At 45.1% G+C, this 19,542-nt stretch overlaps 1 protein-coding gene across 3 annotated transcripts in view; it reads right to left on the bottom strand.

The window, feature by feature from the left end:
- Window positions 1–19,542, bottom strand: part of ATXN7 (ataxin 7) — a 158,326-nt gene that overhangs the window by 107,636 nt on the left and 31,148 nt on the right. For all 3 annotated transcript variants that reach the window (XM_070390922.1, XM_070390923.1, XM_070390924.1), the window contains exon 2: window positions 11,358–11,455. The gene's annotated coding sequence lies outside the window, so the exon portion shown is untranslated. The remainder of the gene's footprint in view (window positions 1–11,357; window positions 11,456–19,542) is intronic.

The raw sequence follows: 19,542 nt of genomic DNA, 5'->3' as shown, positions 1-19,542 counted from the left end.
ATCCCTTCCAGGGATGTATTTAAAATATGGCCTTACTTCACCATCCAAATTTAGGGATGTTCCCAGGAGGTGCCAAGGGTAACAAGGTCTCTCTTAACAAGAATGATTATTTGCACAACAGATTCACTATAAATGCTTTGTTCAAACACCAAAGACATCACTAAGTGAAAAGAAAGGTTGATCTTTCCAGTTTTTAATTCCAGTTTGATGTAAAATGGCTGAAAATTTCCTAAAATTTTGTAAGATGCAAGACCCCACACAACCAGCCGTTTTATTTAGAAAAAACCACTGATCCCAATACAACATTGTAATAAACTTGAAAACCAGCAACTACAGTATAGTTATCAGTGCAAATTACAGGGTTGGTAACAGAGATTCTCCACTATCAACCCCAAAGGACTGCCTTCATTTTAGTAACAAGAAACTTGGATCCACTGAATTAGATGATTGGCTTTGGCTTCTTGATTTCGTCCTAAAATTGGCTGAGCCTATGTCTGTATCCCCTCTCCCTCCTCTGTCCACACCTCTCTCTTTCCTTCTTTCTTCTCCAGACAGAGCCAGGGCTCTCTTCTGCATATGGGGTGTGGCAGGCAAGGCCCATTCTTAATTGCGCTCCCAGTAGTGAAATACCATACTTATAGACTGTCATACATACATCAGTATTCCAGTAGAGGGAGAACAGTGGAAGGAGGAAATGGAATTTACCAGCTCAGTGGCTGGAATTGCTGACAATCAAGTGCAAAATTAGGAAAAATATGAAGAGCTGAAAAAGAGGAGACTTAAAGATGAGGGTAATTATCTTTTTAAAGACTTAACCTGTACATGTATTCATTGTACACACTGTTATCAGTTGCCAAGAAGTTCAAAGCTTTGTATTTTTAGTTTGTTTTCTTAATCATATTTGTATAACTACATATAAATTCTCCCAAAGAAACATTCACCAGTGATAGAAAACTATTTGAAAGAGAAAAAATTTAAAATATACACATAAAAGGTAATAAGTTATAACTTTAAACTGAATAATGCTCAAATAGTTCTAGGAATTTAATACTGGCCTGTATTTTATTAACTACTGACAAGCTTGATTTAAAATCTTCATTTAAAGCCTTCAGGTAAAGTAGTTTTTGAAAAGTAGAGAGAAAGGATTAAGTTATAGAAAAGGAATGGAAAAGTTGGGCCAACATTTAGCTATAAAAAGAGGCTGACTGTTTCGAGTTCCAGTGCACTGCCTCAGATACAATAAAATGCAAAATTAAACACACTGTTAAAAATAATTCCTATGACACCTTTGTTCTGATACAGCTTTCACCAAACTGGCTGTAAATATCACCATCTGATGGGCCCATCAGTTAGAGCATGGATTCTAGAGCCAATCTGCCCAGGTGAATCCCAATTCTACCACTTACTAGCTGTTAACTCTGGGGAAATCATTTAACCTCTCTGTGCCTGCTTCCTCATCTATAAAATGAGTGAAAGAGAAGTAACTACTTCATGAGAAGATTAAGAAAGTGAATACTGCAAAAGCACCCTATAAGTGTTAGCTATTATTAGCACCATGCCTGTCACACAGTGAGCCCGGATTCTAATCTCTCCATGTTACACGATCAGATCAGTCTGCAGAATGAAGCACGGCTTTCGCTGTCAGTCCCTGCTCTAACACTTTTAGGAACTCCCCTGACCACTGAATTCAATAAAAACTTCTCTCCTTGCACTCAAGGAGTGCCCCAGTCCCAACCCCTCTGGAACTAAGTGTCCCCTCCAGCAGGCACTCTATAGTCCAGCCAAAATGACCAATGCATAGCTTCAAACATGTTGTCTACTCCAGCTCCCGAGCCTTTGTTCATACAGGTCACTCCATCTATAATACTTTCCTCCCCTTGTCTGAAACCCTACCGTTCAATCAAGTCCCCCTGCAAATTCCATGTCTTTAAGAAAGCATTTCCTTATCCCTCACATTAAGCATACAGGAACGCATCCCCACCCCTAAATCATCGGACTTCATGAACTGGGTTTAGGAGTACAAGGCTCTGAAGTCAAGGTGACAATGAGATGTATGCTTATTCTCCCAGAGATCAACAGTTTCACTCCCAAGGTAAGGGTGTTATTTGGAACTTGGCACTCACCTCCCCACACACCATAAGATCTGTGGGTGCCAGCTCCCCAAGCTAGTCCACAAAGTGCGTTAGGGCTGAACTCTCAACTAATAGTGCAGGTGTACTGGTACAAGGGGTAAGGCTCAACATTGATATTTCCTCCCCCTTTCCTCAGCAAAATTCCGGTGCTAAGTAAGGTCATAGAACCAGCAAACAAACCCACTTCCCCCACCCCACTTTTCTATATTATGTTTTCTTTTTTGTTACTCCTCACCTGAGGATATTTTTTCCATTCACTTTTAGAGAGTAGAAGGAAGGGAGGGAGGGAAAGAAGGAGGGAGGAGAGAAAAAGGGGGAAGGGGAAAAAGGGGAGAGAGGGAGAAGGAGAAGAAGAGGGAGAGGCAGGGGGAGGAGAGAGAGAGAGGGAGGGAGGGTGAGAGAGAGAGAGAGAGAGAGAGAGAGAGAGAGACATCGATTGGCTGGCTGAGGATGGAACCTACAACCCAGGTACATCAAACAGAAATTGAACTTGAGATCCTTTGGTGAATGATCTGACGCTCTAACCACATATTTTCTCATATAAAAAGGGAGACCTTAACCCCATTAACTTTTTAGATAGTCCCTAAACCTTTCTTCCCAGAAACATAAAATCACTACAATCCCATGGCCATTCTGATTGTAAATGGCATCATCTATGACTCAAGGCAAAGTTTCTGACCTTTTAACTTGTTCAGTCTATTTTAACCTCTCTTATGATCACATAAGATCTCCAGGACACAGAGGCCCTGATCTGCTTCTCCACTTTCTACTCCTTTCTCTTCTTCCTTCTCCACATCCTCCTCCCCACCAAACTACTCTAAGTGGAGGAACTTCAGGAGCAGAAATGGTGAACTGAAATAATATTGCTACAGGTGAGAAATCTACCTTTGCTACTTTCCAGACTTTCTTGCCCCTCTCCACTTCAGAAAAATGGGTATTTTCACAAAGCATCAGTTTCAATGATTTGTGGGGGCAGGGGCAACAAAGCAGCAATCACAAGTGGGTGGTTAGTAGGCTAGAATCCCATTTACCAGGTATTTCTTTAAACACAAAGCCAAATAGATAAATTGGACTTCATCAAAATTATTAAACTTTTGTGCTTCAAATAATAACTTCAAGAAAGTGAAAAGACAACACACAGAATGGAGAAAATTTGTACAAATTATATATCTGATAAGGGACTTGTATATTTGGAATATCCTATCTAATAAAGAGGTAATATGCAAATTGACCATCACTCCAACACACAAGATGGCCACCCCCATGTGGACACAAGATGGCCAGCAGGGGAGGGCAGTTGTGGGCGATCAGGCCAGCAGGGGAGGGCAGTTGGGGTGGACCAGACTGCAGGAGAGGGAAGTTGGGGAGGAACAGGCCAGCAGGAGAGGGCAGTTGGGGGTGACCAGGCCTGCAGGGGAGGGCAGTTGGGGGCGATCAGGCCAGCAGGGGAGGGCAGTTGGGGGTGACCAGACCAACAGGGGAGGTTAGTTAGGGGTAACCAGGCTGGCAGTGGAGGGCATTTAGGGGTGACCAGGCTGGCAGGGGAGGGCAGTTAGGGGCAATCGGGCCGGCAGGGGAGCAGTTAGGCGTCGATAAGGCTGGCAGGGGAGTGGTTAGGGGGTTATCAGACTGGCAGACAGAAGCAGTTAGGGCCAATCAGGCAGGCAGGCAGGCGAGCAGTTGAGAGCCAGCAATCCCCACTGGGTCTAAACGGCCTGTTGGACATCCCTCAAGTGGTCCCAGATTGGAGAGGGTACAGGCTAGGCTGAGGGACACACCCCCCTATGCACAAATTTCATGCACTAGGCCTCTAGTCTACATTAATAAAAGAGAAACATGGTAATTAGCGTACGACCGCTACCCTTTTCATTGGCTAATCAGTGAGTATATGCAAATTAACTGTCAGCCAAGATGGCGGCCGGCAGCCAGGCAGTTGGAAGCGAACATGAGGCTTGCTTACTGCAATGGAGGACTCCAACGTTCCCCGCCTCACTTGCCGGCCTCTGAGCTACAACTCTAAGCAACTATGTACTATGTTGCAAATAAGAAGATAAACAAAACCCCAGAAACCAGCCCAACTGAAAGCAAGCCTGACCGCAACATTGTATCGATGTTTTCAGCAGCGAGGCCTCAGAGCTAAAGCTGGCCCAGAATAAAAATAAAAAAAAAGAAAACAAGGAGCGGTTGGAAGCTTGAGTCACTCGCTTCCGGAAAACAGCCCTCAGCCCCTCACCCAGACTGGCCAGGCACCCCAGTGGGGACCCCCACCCTGATCCAGGACACCCTTCAGGGCAAACCAGCCAGCCCCTACCCATGCACCAGGCCTCTATTCTATATAGTAAAAGGGTAATATGCCTCCCAGAACCGGGATCAGCGGAGCAGTGAGGCTCCCGGCACCGGGATCAGTGTGACAGGGGGCAGCGCCCAAACCCCCTGATCGCCCTGCAGCTCTGTGTGTTACAGGGGGCGGGGCCACAACCTCCCTATCTGCCCTGCTCTGTGCCTGATAGGGGGGAGCTCCCCAATTCCCTGATTGCCCTGCGGCTCTGTGTTTGACAGGGTGCAGCGCACCAACCCCCTGATCGGCCCTGCTCTGTGTGTGACAGGGTGTGGCGCCCCAACCCCCCCACCCCCACCCCACGGGCCCTGCTCTGTGTGTGACAGGGTAGAGCCATAACCTCTCCATCGGCCCTGCCCTGAGTGTGACAGTGGCGGCGCCCCAACCCCCTGATCGGCCCTGCTCTGTGGGTGATAGAGGGTGGCGCCCCAACCCCCCTCCACGGGCCTTGCTCTGTGTGTGACAGGGTAGAGCCATAACCTCCCCATTGGCCCTGCCCTGAGTGTGACAGGGTGTAGCGCCCCAACCCCCTTATCCACCCTGCTGTGTGTGTGACAGGGGGCGGTTCCCCAACTCCCCTATCAACCCTACTCTGTGAGTGACAGCGGGGAGCTCCTCAACCCCCTGATCGGCCCTGCTCTGTGCGTGACAGGGTACGGAGCCCCAACACCCCTGATGGGCCCTGCTCTGTGCGTGACAGGGGGCAGCGCCCCAACCCCCTGATTGGCCCTGCTCTGTGCGTGACAGGGGGTGGCGCTGCATCCTCCCCATCGACCCTGCCTTGAGTGTGACAGGGGGCGGTGCCCCAACCCCCCAATCGGCCCTACCCTGAGCGTGACTGAGGGTGGCATCGCAACCTCCCAATCCGCTCTGCTCTGTGCATGACGGGGGCGGCGCCCCAACTCCCCAATCGGCCCTGCTCTGAGCCTGACCAGGGGCTGCACCTAGGGATTGGGCCTGCCCTCTGCCACCCGGAAGCAGGCCTAAGCCAGCAGGTCGTTATCTCCTGAGGGGTCCCAGACTGCGAGAGGGCACAGGCCGGGCTGGGGGACCCCCCCTCCCCCGAGTGCACAAATTTTTGTGCACTGGGCCTCTAGTATATATATAAAAGAACAAATAATCCAATTTTCAAAATGGGCAAAAGATCTCAATAGATACTTCTCCAAAGAAAATAATACAAATGGCCAATAAGCAAATGAAAAGTTGCTTCACATCATTTGTTATTAGAGAAATATAGATCAAAACCACAATAATACCACTACACACCTAATATGATGGCTATTAAGTAAATAAGAACAAACAAACACAAACAAAAAGTGACAAGTGTTGGTTAGGATGTGAGGAATGAAATACTTGTGCATGGCTGGCATACTGTAAAACGGTCCAGTCCCTGTGGAAACAGCCTGGCAGTTCCTCAGAAGGTTAAACACAGAATTACAATGGGATCCAACAATTCAATTTCTAGGTATCTACACTAATAAAAGAGAAACACGCAAATTGATGTCACTCCGCTACGCTCAACAGCCAATCAGATGAGTATGCAAATTAACCAACAAAGATGGCGGTTATTTTGCATACATAGGCGCCCAGTGGCCTGGGTCCAGGGAACATCTTTGGCACCCAGGTCACTCCAAGGTAGGCCCCGTGTGGGCCCTGAGCAGCGTAGGAAGGGCCTGAACCAGGGGGCTCCTGGGCAGGGATGGAGCCGGCCATCGGAGCTGCGGGAGGCCCTTGCCCAAGCTTAAAGCCTCGGCCAGAGGCGTCAGGCCTGGGCGGGGGTGCGGAGCCGGCGATCGGAGGGAGATGGGGGTCATGCCTCTGGCCGAGGCTTCAGGCCTAGGTGGGGGGCCGAGCCAGCGATCGGTGTGAACTACAGAGGAAACACCTTTTCTGACTGCTCATTGGCTAAGCTCCCTGTATGCCACTGGCAATATTCTTAGTAACTTGGGTAATAAGAATCCAAAAAGGTGATCTAGAGTTTTTTTACCACATTCCTGGCGAAAAAAACAAAGGTCTGCTGCTGGAGGGCTAAGAAATGTCATATCCTGTCCTAGCCGATTTGGCTCAGTGGATAAAGCCTCGGCCGACCGCAGGGTCTGGGTTTAATTCTGACCAAGGGCATGTACCTAGGTTTCAGGCTCCTCCCTGGCCAGGGCCCAGGTCACGGCTCATGCAGGAGGCAACCAATCAAAGTGTTCCTCTCACTTTGATGTTCCTCTCTGTCTTTCCCTCTCTCTTCCACATTCTCTAAAAATCAATGGAAACATATCCTCAGGTGAGGATAAAAAAAAAAAATAAAGAAATGTCATATCCTATGAAAGACACATCTTGAAAATGCCTAAAGAAAATTGTCATTTTCTCATGGTGAAGGGACTGGAGTCGTGTTGATGAAAACACCTTGGTGGCTGCAGTGACTGGCAGTGGCTGCAGCAGCGGGGTGATGGGGCTGGTGCCTTCCCCTGATCAGCCCGGTCACCTCCCACAAAGGGAGGCCAGACTACGGCTTAGGCCCGCTCCCCAAGGGGAGCAGGGAGTGGGCCTAAGCCATCAGTAGGACATCCCCTGAGGGCTCCCAATATGTGAGAGTGGGCAGGCTGGGCTGAGGGACCCCCGCCCTGTGCACGAATTTCGTGCACCGGGCCCCTAGTATACTCAAAAGAACTGAAAGCAGGGGCTCAAAGAGACACTTATACAGCAATGTTCATAACAGCATTATTTACAATAGTCAAAATGTGTAAACACCTCTAGTGTCCATCAACTGATGAACAGATAAATTAAATGTGGTGTATTTACACATAGGAACATTATTCAGTCACTAAAAGTAATGCTACAACATGGATGAATCTCAAAAACAAGTCAAGTAAAAGAAACAGACACAAAAGGCCACATATGATTCCACTTATATGAAATATCCAGAATAGGCAAACCCATAGAGACAGAAAGCAGATGAGTGGCTTCAGGATCTGGCGAGAGGGGAGGGTGGAGAGTACTGCTGGGTGGAAATGGGGTCTCCTTTGGGGTGAACATGTTCTGGACCTAGATAGAGGTGATGGCTGAGTAACATCGTGAATACACTAAAAACTATCCAATGGGCAAATTTGTGGTACTTGAATTATATTTCAATAAAGCTATTATTTTTTAAAAATATATTTTATTGAGTTTTTTTACAGAGAGGAAGGGAGAGGAATAGAGAGTTAGAAACATCGATCAGCTGCCTCCTGCACACCCCCTACTGGGGATGTGCCTGCAACCAAGGTACATGCCCTTGACCGGAATCAAACCTGGGACCCTTCAGTCCGCAGGCTGACGCTCTATCCACTGAGACAAACCGGTTAGGGCAAGCTATTATTTTTTTAAGCCAACATTAAAACTTGAAAAATTTCATATATAATTCCAGATTGATGTCTCTTGAAAAATCTCTGTGATCTCACACAAGGTCCCTCATGACAACCATCAGCTGCCACTAAAGCTGGACCTGAAGCCAGCTCTCCACGCCCCACTCTGGGCATGCTTGATCTCCGCCTCAGTGGGCTTCTCTGTGAAAGGAGGATCATGACAGCATCTACCTCATCAGGCTGTCATGAGGAGTCAATGGGTTAAATGCTGAGAAAAGCACCTGGCACATAGTCAGTGCTCCCTGCTCAGTAAATGTTAGCTGCTTTCATATTTTCTGATACCTCAACCTCTTTATAGAGAGATAAATGGCAATTGTTTTCCAATTTTTAAAAAATGTTTTTATTGATTTCAGAGAGGAAGGGGGAGGGAGAGAGAGATAGAAACATCAATGATGAGATAGAATCACTGATCAGCTGCTTCCTGCATGCTCCACACTGGGGATCAGCCTGCAAACCAGGCATGTGCCCTGACTGAGAATCGAATTGCGACCTCTTGGTTCATAGGTCAACCATGCTCAACAAATAGAAGTATAGCATATAATGTAGCAATCCAAAAGAAAGAAGTGGTAAAACAGCCAAAATAAGAGTTTTTAAAAAGCAACATATAAAATACTATACATAATACAGAGTGGCCACATTATTATGACCACCTGACGTTTGTAGACAAATTAGCTATAATTTCGCACTGAAGTTGCTAGAGGGCCAGATCATTATAAATAGGGAAGCAGGTTGCTTACCACGACAGAAGTGATTTTTTTCTGAAGATATGGATAAACAACGCAATTCCTTCAGTTTCACGTGCAAATCAAAGTCAAGCTTTCATGTGAGCTTCAAATCAACTCTTACCCTCCCCAAGTTAGCCTGGCCCAAAGTCCTCAGCTTACTCTGAATTCCTCCACTTCTATACCCAAGGTAGCAAATTGCCAACACATGGCAGAATCGTAGACTTATTTAGGTTGACTCAAACTGTTTGCTTTTCTTAAATTAGTTGCTAACATAGGAAAACTCAAGGAAAATCATTAAGGTCAAGATTCCAGTTCCTTTAAAAACCTGGAAGGTCTGGCAACATCATCTCTTGCCTGGGTTAACCGCTGATTAACTGGTCTTAGTGCTTTTGTCCTTTCCCTCTGCAGCCTACCTCAATATAGCACCCCCAATGGTTTCATTCAAACAGAAGTCAGATCAAGTCACTCCAGTACTCACATTCCAGTGGCCTCCTACTTCTCCCAAAGTACAAGCCACGGCCTGCATGGCCTTTGAGGCGGCGTACACAGGTCTTATGCCTGTCTGCCTGTGTCTCCTCCCACTCTCCTGCCTGCTCACTCAGCTCTGGCCTTCTCCTTTCTGTTGCTTGGACAACCCAGGCAGGCTCTACTTTAGGCCTTTGCGCTGGATGTTCACTGTATCTCCAGAAAGCTCAGTGGTTCACTCCTTCACAGTCAATACTAAAATCTCACCTCAAAAAGTCCAACCCTGACCACCCTTACTTAAAATTGTAAGCCCACCCCTCATCAGCACTCCCGATTTTCCTTATCCTGGCCTGCTATTTCTAACCAGTCATCATCATCTAGTATAATGAAAAATGTACTGATTGATTGCATTTGCTATCTATTACCTGTTTCCTTCCATTAAAAGGTGTCACAATGGCAGGGACTTTTGTCCCTTTGATTTCCTACTTAATTCCCAGTGCCCAGAAGAGCACAACACATGGTAGACATGCAGTAACTATTTACAATCAGCTGGCACTGAAAAGGGGCTGCCCTTTAGATTGGTCAAGTGATAGTTTCCCAGGTCCACCTGGCCCATTTCATTCTTCTACCTGTTTGATCCCTGCAGACATGAGCTTGTGACACTTCATTTTCCCCTGTCCCTTGTCATTGACCTCCTAGTATCATGTTAATCTTTTCATCAGAATAGTATTTAAAAAAAGGATATCATAATTGTAGTCTGTGGAAATCACCTACTATTTTCCTTCTCAAAGACAATCCCTCTGCATATAGAAGCTAAATAAACAGGTAGGGACTAAAGTGCTCCTCTGGCATTTCTGTCAAATGTTTCCTCCCTACCTTCCCCCCAAATCTCACCACTTCCGGCTGCTGACCACCATTTAGGAAAGCGCTGCTTCTCTCTTCTCTAGCACTGCCCAGGCATCCCACCGTGAGGGTCACCTTCGTGATGACCTGGACGACCACAGAAGGATACTATGCGCTGCTGCCCGATCTGCTTTAGGCCAGAAAAATGTAAGGACCTATTTTGAGGGTGGAGACTTCAGAGCTGCCCAGTACTGTGTTCTTCTAAACATCTAACCAGAACTCCACACCTTTCCTGACACTCCTGTTTCTGTCTGAAATTGTTATCTTTGCAGATGAATGTGCATGTTGCCCAAAACGTTTCCATCTTTACTATAGTTGCAACCTGACTGAGGCATTGCATTTGTTGCATAAATATGTAAACTGATCAATTTCAGACGCTAAACATTCTTTGGTCTCTCCTGTTTGGATTCTGTTCTGTTTTATCCTTCAATAACTTGTGTTAAACCTCATCTTAACATGTAAGCCCCCTCACTGCTTTTAGGACATGGGAGGATGAATCTTTTTTTTTTTTAATAAAAATTTCTCCAGGAAAAAGTTCATTCGATTTGATAGCTTTCCACACCTGGCACCACACTGCCCAGCTGGGGTGTGGCAGAAGGACCTTGGCCAGGCAAGAGAGAGGGAGCCCAGAGAGGCTTGACTGTGCAGGATCTCTACAGATGAGGTTTTTGTAACTTCACCAAGTGGTTCGTTTAGTTGAAAGCTTAAAGTTACTTTTTATTTTTTACCAGTGTCTACAAAGTTTAAAATAGAACACAAAATTAAAAGAATCTATGGGACACACATAAAGCATTTCTCCAGAATATTTTCCTCTTTTTCAATTATGTGAAAATTACCATCTCTCCTCCCCAAATAGTGAATGCACAATGGCAAACATGTAGTAAGAAACAACTAATGATGTCTGCTGTTTTTGAAATGAGCACAGAGCCATCTGGCGGCTGGGCAAAGGTACTGGGCCCAGGAAGTATGCCTGTTTACAATTTGCTTAGGACCTTCCCAGCCCTGAGCAGCGGTCTATGTTGCTTGTGGAGAGAAAACAGGAGCTGGGGAAAATAGAGCTGGACAAAAACACAGGAGCATATCTTTGTACAACGTCCTAAGAAAAAATAAATATGGATTTATTGGGGTTCAGGTTCCTATCTCCAAAGTCTTCCTATAATTTTAAAGAATGGAGGGAGGTAGTAGTTAGCAGTTTTCGTTTTGACAAACACCTAATAATATTGTACTCTTAAATTCACTGTCATTTCATGTTAGTAAGATCGTATTCAGAGTTATGCTTAAAATTTGAAATCTTACTCCGATACTTTATATTTAAAAAGTCTCATTCTTTGGTAAGATTTGCTCTATATAGCCGGAAGCATCACATTTTACAGCTGTGCTATGTTGGAAGAGCAGTTACCTTTTCTTTGGATGGCAGGCCAAAATTCCTGATTGATTTATCGGGGGATCTTCATCTGCTATGACTGTGGAAGTACTTCTTCTTAATTCTGTTCAGATCTACAAACAGAGAAAAGGGGCAAAGGGATAAAACAATGGGTCAAGCTAACCAGAAACCTACAATCTTATTAGTTATCAGATGTTACAAAATTATTATATGTGCTTTGAAATGTCAAAATGTTAAAATTTGAGGCACTTTATCAATTTTACAACAAATGTAATTCAGGTTTTTGGTTTTTTACAATGCACTTAAGCAGCTATCTATAATAACAAAAGGGTAATATGCTAATTAGACCGGACTCATTCTGGACAAAGCTGGGCCAGAGGGAAGCCCAGGTCCCGGATGCCTGCAGGTAGCTGGAGGGAAGCTCAGGTCCTGGGTGCCAGGGGGAAGCCGGTGCCGGTAGCCGGGGGAAGGAAGGCTTACTCTTTTTTTTTTTTTTTTAAATTAAATCTTTATTGTTCAGATTATTACATTTGTTCCTCTTTTTCCCCCCCATAACTCCCCTCCTTCCAGCTCCCGCCCCACCCTCCACCCTCACTCCCCACCCACTGTGTTCATCCATAGGTGCATGATTTTTGTCCAGTCACTTCCCGCATCTCCCACACCCCTTTTTCCCCCAAGAATAGTCAGTCTATTCCCTTTCTATGTCCCTGATTCTATTATAATCACCAGTTCATTCTGTACATCAGGTTATTTATTCACTTGATTCTTAGATTCATTTGTTGATAGATGCATGTTTGTTGTTCATAATTTGTATCTTTACCTTTTTCTTCTTCTTCCTCTTCTTAAAGGATACCTTTCAGCATTTCATATAATACTGGTTTGGCGGTGATGAACTCCTTTAGCTTTTCCTTATCTGTGAAGCTCTTTATCTGACCTTCAATTCTGAATGATAGCTTTGCTGGATAAAGTAATCTTGGTTGTAGGTTCTTGGTATTCAGCACTTTGAATATTTCTTGCCATTCCCTTCTGGCCTGCAAAGTTTCTGTTGAGAAATCAGCTGACAGTCGTATGGGTATTCCCTTGTAGGTAATTGAGCCTGTTTCTCTTGCTGCTTTTAAGATTTTCTCTTTGTCTTTTGCTCTTGGCATTTTAATGATGATGTGTCTTGGTGTGGTCCTCTTTGGATTCCTTTTGTTTGGGGTTCTCTGCGCTTCTTGGACCTGTAAGTCCATTTCTTTCACCAGGTGGGGGAAGTTTTCTGCCATTATTTCTTGAAATAGGTTTTCAATATCTTGCTGTCTCTCATCTTCTGGCACTCCAATGACTCTGATATTAGACCGCTTAAAGCTGTCCCAGAGGCTCCTTACACTATCTTCACACTTTCGGATTCTTTTTTCATTTTGCTTTTCCAATTGGGTGTTTTTTGTCGAATCTTTGGTTTGATTATTGTACTCCTCTGGTCTGCTATTGGGTATAATATTCTTTATTTCAGTCCGTGTATGCTTACTTTCTAATTTCTTTATCGTAGCATCGAGGGTCTCATTAGTTTTCGTGAGGCTCTGCACAAATTTATGGCAAGCCCTCAAAATTGCGATTCTTAGCTCCATATCCTCCATTTCTGTCATGTTTTTTTGTCTCCGCATCTTTTATGCTTTCTTGGTGCACCCCCTTGTGGTCTCTGTGCGCAGTCTTGTTCTAGCCAAGCCTTAATTGTTGTAGTTAACACTAGAGGGGTTTGACCACCAGGCCGGCTGGCTGTGGAAATCAGCTGTGTGGAAAACGTCTGCCTTCTGGGGAGGTGCTAATCCAGCCTTTGCCTGAGGCAATCGGCAAATGGCTGTGCGCAGGCTTTGGGCGGGGCGGGATCAACAGGGCGGGCGGAGGGAGCAGTTATGGCCACGCTCAGTCCTGTTCCCAGAGGCTCTGCTTCTCAGAACCCCGGCAGCCGCTGCAAACCTCGGAGAGAAAGCTGCCCTCAGGTCCCAACTGATGCAGGATAATCCCGCTTCTCCCGTTTGAGTCTGGGTCCCTAGAGACTCGCCCGGATCTGGAGCCCAGAGTCTGAGACTCACTCCCGGCAGAAAACGACAACCGCGCCCTCAGCCACCAGCCCGCTTTGCGCGCGCACCTCGGTACCTTTGTATTTTCCACACTGCGCCGCCTCTGAGCCTCGATTTGCTGTTCTCTTTCCTTCTAGTTGTAGAGTCTCTCTTCAGCCAGCCTTCCTGTGGTTCTGGGTGATGTCCGTTCAGTCTTTTAGTTGTATTTTTGAAATGGTTGTTTGCGGCAGCGGTCTCCGGTGTTTACCTACGCCGCCATCTTGGTCTCTCCCCAGGAAGGCTTACTCTTGCACGAATTTCATGCATTGGGCCTCTAGTCCTATATAATAAAAGGCTAATATGCAAATCAACCAAATAGCATAACGACTGGTCGGTATGACACGAACTGACCACCATGGGGCAGACGCTCCACACAGGAGCTGCCCCCTGGTGGTCAGTGCGCTCCCACAGGGAAAGCGCCACTCAGCCAGAAGCCAGGCTCACGGCTGGTGAGCACAGTGGCGGTGGCAGGAGCCTCTCCTGCCTCTGCGGCAGCACTGAGGATGTCCGACTGCCGGCTTAGGCCCGCTCCCCACGAGGAGCCATCCCCCGAGGGCTCCCAGACTATGAGAGGGCGTAGGCCAGGCTGAGGGACCCCTGAGTGCATGAATTTCGTGCACCGGACCTCTAGTATTTACAATAAACTAAGAACAAATGACTAATATGTACATAGAGAAAGCTCCTGGGGCTTAAAGTCATTGTGTGTAATTTGCCACTAATGAGTTTTCACTTAATTTTTAAAATGGCTATTCAGAAAGCCTGCTCCTATGAAACCTGTCAGAATCACAGATTTAAAAACACACACACATTGAGTGAGATTATTATATGAAGAGCTCATTTGTCCTTTTTCATCTAACAGTTTATAAAAGCAATTCATAATACTACAGACAGGAAACAAAAACTCAATTAAATCACCTTCCTAAAAAGCACAAGGAAATTATGTGTTCCATTATCTATGCATTTTTGTGCAATGTGTATATGTACATTTCAAGTGGGATGTGGCTACTATTTAAATTAATTTGGGAAGAATCACTGAGTTAAGAGTCAAGGAACTGGAGATTAAGAGACCAGTTAGAAATTTAACTGGTTTTCAAGTTTGACTTGCAGAAGAAGAGAGAGAACAGCAAATATGGGCAATGACACTGCTATGGAGCAGATGCTGAAGTATAAGCACAAGGCAGGCTGATAGCTTTTATTTTGTATGAAAATTTCACCAGTAATACCCTTCCTCTTCCTATAGTCCTCACTGGCTATCACCAAGGTCACGTTACAGGAATATTGCTTTGATTAACTTTTGTTTCTTTTCATAACTCTGAGATGGTAAGCCAAATATTTCTATCATTTGAAATATTAATAAAGCACCTTGCAAAGTCAGTGGCTGAAATTCTATATCATGTCATAATTGTCTTTATTGGATTTTAAGTTATTCCTGGATCACATCCTTCCACTCTCCTTTTAGATAGTTTCAATTTTATTCACCCACAAACTGTTATTCAGTAATGTAATCATTCAGCAAAGTAATCATTCCTACAATCTTTACAAGCCAGATGTTTCTCTTCCCCAGATTTGTACTTACTTCCCAGCCCCCTATCTTTTAAAACTTTTCTCTGATTTCCATTTTAGTGTTCCTTTTCTGCTTTATTGCCAATAAAACCAACTATTTTGTTTAACATGTCTGTCCTGAGACTTTGCATACTAAACATTGAATAGCTATGCAACAATCACTCAACAGCTACAAATTACCAGGATAGAGACAGCCAATAAAGATGTTATGTTAGATCCCTGGCCAGGTGGCTCAGTTGGTTGGAGCATCATCCTGTACACTAAAAGGTGGTGGGTTCAATTCCCATCATGGCACATACCTAGGAAGTGGGTTCCATCCCCAGTCGGGACCCATATAGAGGCAACAGATCGATGTTTCTCTCTCACTCTCTTCCCCTTCCACCCTCTTGGGTAAGGATTTAAAAAAATAGATATGTTACTTTAGAGATAACTATTCACCTCGCTGATGGTGGTTCCTTTAGAGCACACTTGAGGTGGAGGTGGAACAAAACCGGCATCAGATTAGACTACGTGCTCGATCTTATTTCACTGGGTCAAGCTATTTTTCATTTTTCCGTCAGGACATTCCAGCTATATCTCCTACGTATCCAAGGAAGTCATCAGATTTTAGATGCTATGAAATTGTCCCCAAGATAGTATTTGTCATTTAAAAAATTCACCATTTTCCAGCCTGCATACTTTAGAAATTCTTTAAGAGGAACCCTATTCTTAGAGGAAAATGGTAGTGGCAGTTACTAAAAATAAGCATTTAAAAATAGTAACTACTCTACTTAGAATAGGGGATCAGAAATCTTTCTTTCATAGGGGAAAAAAAGCTATCATATGTTTGTATATGTTCTCTCTTTTTTATCTTCACAATGACACTGCTCAAAAGAGCTGTTATGATAATCTCCATACTACTAGTGGAGCAAACAGACTAAGAGAGGTCATAATTTGCTCAAGATTGCCCAGCAAATAAATGGTTTGAAACTGGAACTAGGACGGAGGCATTTGGTGCTATATAGTTCCCTTTCCGTACACCAAACTGCCTAAACAGCAACTTTGTTTTACAAAGAGAAAGAGAAATAGTTTAAAAGGTAGACTGGGGAACACTAAGAATAGAAATATAAAACTTGATAGCTTTTATTCATTCACCATCTACTATGAAACCAGCATTCAATAAATATAATTTTGTTGTTGTTAATCCTCACCCAAGGGTGTTTTTCCATTGACTTTTAGAGAGAGTGGAAGGGAGGGGGAGAGACACACAGAGAGAAACATCAATATGAGAGAGAGACATCGATTGGTTGCTTCCCGCATGCACCCTGATCGAGCCTGCAACCAAGGTATGTGCCCTTGGTCGGAACTGAACCTGGGACCCTTCAGTCCGCAGGCCAAGGCTCTATCTACTGAGCCAAACCAGCTAGGGAAATAAATATAATTTTTTAAAGATTTAAAATTTTTTTTTTTCAGATATTGGAGATAAGGAAACAAGAAAAAAAGGATATAACTTGAATGTTCTTCAAAGTCATGAGAAGGATCAATTTAATGTATGTACTCTTTTTGGGGTGCGGAGGCAAGACTGTATAAGATGCCACTCTAGCCGAAACCGGTTTGGCTCAGTGGATAAGAGCGTCGGCCTGCGGACTGAAGGGTCCCGGGTTCGATTCTGGTCAAGGGCACGTGCGTTGGTTGCGGGCACATCCCCAGTGGGAGATGTGCAGGAGGCAGCTGGTCGATGTTTCTCTCTCATCGATGTTTCTGGCTCTCTATCCTTCTCCCTTCCTCTCTGTAAAAAATCAATAAAATATATTAAAAAAAAAAAAAAAAAAGATGCCACTTTTCTGGAGTTGCTGCCTAGCCTGTGGCAACTCTTTTTTCTCAGCACTATTAGTCCTCAACCCCATGCCAAGTTACATTTGTACTACGGGACTCCAAACTCCTGTTTTGGCCAAAGCTGGACACGTAACGCAAAGTGAGACTCAATTTGTTCCCCTTGAAATTAGAAATTGGAATGAAGAGGATCTATTCTGGTCTAGCTGCAAGCACCCCTGTATGCTCTTATCTATAGGAAAGGGCCAGTCAGCAAAGAGGGAAGAATAACTGTGCTGCTCAGAGTGAATAGGACTCAAGAGCCCACGTAGCCCCAGAGAGAACGAAAAATAGTTTCTACCCAGAGGTTCTTGTCCCAAGTCTAGTCCCCCAGAGGCCCAAAGCGCTTCCTTCCCTATGGTCTCAACAATCCCCGGGGCCTGTAGGGAAAGTGGTTCCCCTCTTTGGAGCTTAAATGGTTTGGAATTGATTTCTGGTGACAGCTAAAACTCTTGTATTAAAAAAATAAAAGGATAGATATCACTAGAATCTTTTATAAAAGAAGATACAGAGGAATGCCCAAAAGTTCAGAAAAATCCTCTCATTACCTTTAGACACAGAAAAGCCCAATGATATGGGCAGTGTTATATCGCCTTTCACAGAGAAAATGACTTACTTTCTAGGAGTAACATCTCTATGTCCTTTTAAGACTCTGAGAGCCTTGTTGCAATTTAAGGCACAATCTGGAACATTTCCTATCTAATAACAGACAAACTTGGTAATTAACCCTACCTTCGCTACCATCGCCATTGGCTGATCAGCGTGATATGCAAATTAACCATAAACAAAATGGCGGCTGATTTGCATACTGCAGGCAGGGCGGGACACCGGTAGCCACCATCTAGGCCTCTGTGTGCGGCCCCAGGAGCCGCCGGAAAGCCAGGCCACAGGCAAGGTGGCCCCCCGGGACTCAGGAGCCGCCTTGCCTGCGTCCCGTGATCGTGATTGTGATCGTGATCGTGATCATGATCGGAAAGCCGGGCTGCAGGCAAGATGGTCCCCTGGGACCCAGGAGCCCGTCGGCAAGGTCTCCAGGCGAAGCAGCGATCAAGCTATGAGGGGGAGGGTGGGAGGCAGAAGGAGCTACAGGAGCAGCTCTGGCCGGAGACTGAAGACTCCAGCCGGAGCAAGGAGCAAAGACTGAAGGTTCCAGCCGCAGCGAAGACTGTGTCCAGAGCGAAGATGGAAGGCGGTGGCCAGAGTGAAGGTCTGGGTCCTGGGTGCCAGAGGAAAACTGGTGCTGGCAGCCAAGGGAAAGAAGGCCTATTGCACGAATCTTCGTGCAACGGGCCTCTAGTTTGTTATATAAGAGAGTCTGTAGAAATTAAGCAAAAACCTACAAACCATGATAAAGGAAAGGGAAAAAACAACAGGCTAAACTGAGTCAGTCTTATTTTTAAGCACATCAGTAAAAACTTTCTTTTATTCTTAAGTTTTCTTCAATTCTAGGCAAACTATGGAGCTCTAATGTGAGAATAGCACCCTGGTGCTTAGAGAGGTATGAAAGGGAAGAGAAAAGTCTCGAGAGGTGGGCCCTACAAGGAAGGCAACACAAGCTTTGACTTGATTTTCTCTTCTAAGTTAGAGCTGAGGGAAGGATACCTCTCTCCACTCTCTACATGAAAAGATGAAAAACCAAGAGGTTTCCTGAGCTGGTCTATTTATTCAATAGCACTATTGAGCGTGTGCTCCACCGCAGGTACTGTGCTTGGCCCTAGAGTCAGCAGTGTGTTCAGCTGAGCTGCCTGACACCTGCTATGCATTTTTCTCTCCACTCTTTGACCCTCATTGCAAACAAAGTCCAGAGAACTAAAATAATTCACTTTTTTTTTCTCTTTGCTGATCTTAGGGAAAAAAAGAAATGTGTTGCTAATATTTTAAAGGTGGGAAGATTCACATAAAATTCCATCTTCCCATTTTCTCTTGGAATGTCCAAATATCTGGCAACTACAGCCAGCTCTCCTGCATGGGGACAACTGGCTGATGTATCCTGCGGCCTCTCGTCATTGGGCAAGTACTTTCCAAAGCACCCACCTGTCTGCATCACTTCTCCCCCTGCCAGGCCTACCTCCTTGTGACCTTGAGCCTAATGAGAAATCACAAGTCTTACCGTAAAAGCAGGTTACATGTCAGTGGTAGGCATGTTCTACAGCAGGGGTCCTCAATCTTTTTAAACAGGGGGCCAGTTCACTGTCCCTCAGACTGTTGGAGGGCCGGACTATAGTTTAAAAAAAAAAACTATGAACAAATTCCTATGCACACTGCACATATCTTATTTTGAAGAAAAAAACAAAACGGGAACAAATACAATATTTGTATTTGCATGTGGTCCGCGGGCCGTAGTTTGAGGACCCCTGTTCTACAGAAACCTGAATTAATGGGGTTCCTAGCTCGCTCACACTCCTACCCAAGTTCCACCTTGCTCTCACCCTGGCAGGTTTTCACTCGCAAAGCGACTTTCAGAAGGAACCTCTATTCTCAACACACATTGTCTTCTCAATGGAGCTACCATGTACCCCTTCTTCAAAGGTCAGCTGGAATTTCTGCACCCACTGAGCTCCAGGGACACCAATGACAGTTTGAAAACAACCAGGAAAGAGGGAGATGAAACCACTTTCTGAGGACTCCAAAACCTCTGGCCTAAGCTCATGGATATATTTTAGTCCCTGCCGTATAGTCTCAGCACC

Source organism: Myotis yumanensis, unplaced genomic scaffold (genome assembly GCF_028538775.1).
Source record: "Myotis yumanensis isolate MYYU_CA2020_CCGP unplaced genomic scaffold, mMyoYum1.0.hap1 SCAF_14, whole genome shotgun sequence".
NCBI classification, from domain to species: Eukaryota; Metazoa; Chordata; class Mammalia; order Chiroptera; family Vespertilionidae; genus Myotis; species Myotis yumanensis.
This window is presented reverse-complemented; position numbering and strand designations above follow the sequence as displayed.